The sequence below is a fragment of the Macrotis lagotis genome, chromosome 2, assembly GCF_037893015.1.
Source record: "Macrotis lagotis isolate mMagLag1 chromosome 2, bilby.v1.9.chrom.fasta, whole genome shotgun sequence".
Classification (NCBI taxonomy): Eukaryota; Metazoa; Chordata; class Mammalia; order Peramelemorphia; family Peramelidae; genus Macrotis; species Macrotis lagotis.
Genome location: NC_133659.1, coordinates 200,161,230 through 200,165,688, shown reverse-complemented (window position 1 = coordinate 200,165,688; position 4,459 = coordinate 200,161,230).

Below are 4,459 nucleotides of genomic sequence, written 5' to 3'. Positions count from 1 at the left end.
CTTATTTGCAAATAGTTTATATTATATTAAAAATTAATTATTCTTTGAATAATTAGAATATTCACTTGTAAATTAATTATTTTTTGAATAATTAGGAAATCACATGTTAAAAACTACTCATACTGAGACTTTTGTGAGTTCATCTAAGGTTTGTTTTATGGCTTCCTGAAGTTAAATCATTTAAATTCTTTCTTGTTACATTAATCTGTATATTTTATATTTGTGTTAATATTCATCCATTTCTTCTAATTTTGTTAACCTATAATTAGACAAAATAATTTCTGATAATTTTCATTTTATCTTCATTTATTATTTTTCCTTTTTTAGAATTTTCATTTTGACTTTTCATTCAATTTTTAAAAATAAGATCAGTTCACTATTTTATTAATTTAAAGAAACTTTAAATTTTATTTATCAATTCATAATCAATGAGGCTTTTTGCTTTTAGTTTTTATTTTTATAATTTCTTTGATTTTTATAATTTCTAATTTGTGATTTTTTTATGATATGATGTTTTTCTAGGGTTTTTTTTAGTTGTATGCTCAATTCATTGCTCTTTTTCTTTTGTTGATGAAGGTATTTAGTAATATAAATTTCCCCTTAACATTGTTTTCCAAAAGTTTTGGTTGTTTGTCTCATTGTTGTCTCATTATTCTTTGATTAAAATTATCTGTCATTTCTATTTGTTTTTTAATTCACCAAATCTAGGATTAAATTGGTCTCAAATTTATTGTAAACATTTCTTCAAAGCTTCTTTATTGACTATAATTTTTACTGAGTTGTGGTCAGTAAAGGATGTGTTTAACATTTAACATTTCTACTTTTCTGAATTTGTGAGGGTTTTATGCCCTATTACAGAAGTGTAAAACATGCAGCTCACTATATTCACAAGTATAGCCTGAACCAGATTAAAATGTAATTGAGAACCATTTAATAAAATAAATAAAAATACAATGGAGTATAAATAATGCTAACATGTGGTTTTCTAAATCTAAATTTCTAAATATGAGAGTAGTAGGGATCCTTATGTACAGTTTAGTGGCTTCCATTTGTAATTGTTTGACAATGAGAGAACTTATCAAAATGTTGCCCTTTCAATATAGTCAATTTTTGTAAATTTGCTTTTTATAGCTAAGAATATACATATTTATATTCCTTATATATTTCCACTCAGTAGATCTAATATATTTGTTTTATAAAATTATATTCAAGTCCTTAACTTTTTTCTTGGTTAACTTTTGATTAGATTTGTCCATATCTGAATAAAGTACATTGAGTTTCCAAAATATAACTTTGTTTTCTAGTTATCTCTATACATTGACTAACTTTTCTTTTAATTACTTGTATGTAATAAGTAATTCAATTCATATATATTAAGTATTACTATTAATTCATTATCTATAGTACCTTTAAGTAAATATAATTCCCATGTTTGTTTCTTTTAATAGAGATTATTTTGTTTTGATTTTGTCTAACATTATGATTGCTATCTATTTTTTTGGTTTCTAATAATTCATAATTTAGTTCATAATAATAATAAAAATAAAGCATAACAAATCTCAGGCTAAAAGATATTTAATTAAAAAGTATAAAATCTTTTTTCTATTATGGACATTTTAGGTGAAATGGGAAAAATATAAGGCCTTTTCCAAGTAATAAGACTGATGGGGGTGCATTGATCAGGATGTTTTGAAGAGACAAGACTAATTATGTGAGGATGCTCTCTTGGGATCCCACATTAAATTCCTTTTCCAAAAAGTTTGAAGCAATGGGCTTTCAAGGACCATCTCATACCTCTGTGCTCCTCTCTCAAAGTATCAGTGATTCTTTTGATATTGGCAAACTATTAAAATAAATAAGATTTGCCAGAGAGGTTGTGGAAACTCAGAGAACTCAGTGTCTTCTGGGAAGGCAAAAAAGTTGTCCTAATCTTGAAAGACTAACTGGAGGAGCAAATGGACAAAGGATGCCAATAGAGCCCCAGAAGTCACAGTTCACATAGGATGCAAGTGAGTGAATTGCCTGGTAATCATCAGATGGAGGGTGGAAAGGAGCATACCAAGATCTGAGAAGTTTCTAGAGGTCGGCAGAGTTCTGAGAAACAATAGTTCAGATTTATATAACACTTGAAGATTTAAAAAAGCCCTTTCCTCATAACAACCCTCTGAGGGAGTAGGAAATAATTCCAATATTTTGCAGATGAAGAAGCTGAGGATCAAAGAAATCAAATGACATTAGATATTTTCAAGGCATCTGAGCTAATGTCCTGACTTCAAAGCCAAATACATAATTGCTTCTCCTTACTGAAGTGCAGGATTCCATTGGAAGGGATATAGTGATTCCCAATTCCAATTTCTTTTCATTTCATTAATAAAAAATTGTATTTCTCTGAAACACTAATGCTCTGTTGGTAGAATTGTGAACTGATCCAACCATTCTGGAGAGCAATTCAATAAAATTGTTTATAATAATAATAATGATAATAATAATAATAATAAACAAATAAAATTCTTTTATTCAATAATATCATACTAGGTCTGTATCTCAAAGAGATAAAAAAGAGGAAAAGATCCATATGTACAAAAACATTTATAGAAGCTTTTTTTGGAGTGGCAAAGAATTGGAAATTGAGGGGAGGCACATCAATTAGGGAATGACTGAAAAAAGTTGTGGCATATGAATGTGATGGAATACTACTGTTCTGTAAGAAATCATGAGCAGGCAAATTTCAGAAAAAAAATTTACATTAACTGATGCTACATAAGTGAGCAGAACCAGGAGAACACTGTATATGGTATCAGCAACATTGTTCTTCTCAGCAGTACAATGATCAAAGACAATTCTGAAAGACTTGGGAAAGAAAATACCATCCACATTCAGAGAAAGAATGGACCAAAGCATATTATTTTTACTTTGTTTAAATTTGTTGCATGTTTTTTTCTCACATTTTTTCCTTTTGTTTTATTCTTCTTTCACAACATGACTAATATAGCGAATGTTTAACATGATGATACTTGCATAACTTAGATTACCTGCTGTCATGGTGAGAGGGAGGGAGAAAAATGTGGAACCCAAAATCTGTTGAAAACTATCTTTACATGTAACAGAGGAAAAAAATAAAAATTTAAAAGGAACAAAAATAATGTTTACCAGTCTGGGGCAGGTGGTGGTAGTGGGACTTAGTTGGTACAGTGGATAGAATGCCAGACCTAGAGATGGAATAATTCTTCCTAAGTTCAAATATGGTCTTAGACACTTATTAGCTGGATGATCCTGAGTAAATCATATAATCACTGTTTATTTCAATTTCCTCATCTATAAAATGAGCTGGAGAAGGAAATGGCAAACCATTCCAGTATTGTTGCCAAGAAAACCCCAAATGGGAGCCCCAAGAAGTTGTACATGATTGAAATTACTTAATAACAAAAACCAATGTATACAAACATACACATACACTATATGTGGGAAAATGGGAACCTGAAAAGAGTTTGGGACAGATATATTCCCAATCTTGAAAGAGTGAGAGGGGTTTTGATTCACACCAGCAGAAGAATTCAATAATTTTCTCAAGAACAAGACCAGGAGAAGTTTGCTGAGTCCTGATGTTTAAATGTAGATAGAGGTAACAAAAGAAATGGAGATTATGGTGAAGGCATGGAGGATAAATATAATCCTTTAATCTCATCTGCATTCTACCTGAGTAAACAGCAAGACTGTTCAAGCAGGGACAATAGCCTAAGAGAGTAAAAAGCCACTTTTTTTGGACTAGAGAACTGGAGAGGGAAAAAACAAATTATCGCAGGGATTGGAAAGGCACAGAAACCATGAACTGTTTTCTGGGTGAAAAGTGTAAGCATTTCTCCCCTCCACAATCCCAGTGTCCTTTTCCTGAGACTCCCAGAGGAAGCCTCTATCTATCAGGCTAAGGTTGTCCCTTTGTCTCAATGGGACTGTGACTTGTGAGAAAAATGTTGGGGCCACAGATCTACCTGGGAACTGAAGACCCAGTTCTACAGCATAGTTCCAGGAAGGGTGGAGTGTGAAAATAGACTGGAACTGAACCAAGGGCCTCTGTGTCTCTCTGAATGGAGATACTTAGATTCAATGTGTGAGGTTGTAAGAACTTGTGATGAGGCATTTGATTAGGTAGGACTGAGCTGAGTCCTGGGAAGGCCTTTTGTTTCTCTTGGAAGAATGGTTCTTGTTTCCAGAAGCTGTATGCCAGAATGAGGTGTAAGTGCCAATTCAGCTTGCTGCAGGTCAGAGGCTAGTACCTCAAACAAAGGGCTGGAGACAATACAGAAACAGACTGTGTTCATTAAAGACTCACCACCACAAACATGTGAGGACAAGTATTCTTTACTTCTGTAACCCCAAAAGGGAAATTTGGAATAAGAGGAGTACTAGTGACAATCTAGAATGAATGCAAAAAGCATTTACTAGGTGGCATAGTATCCTC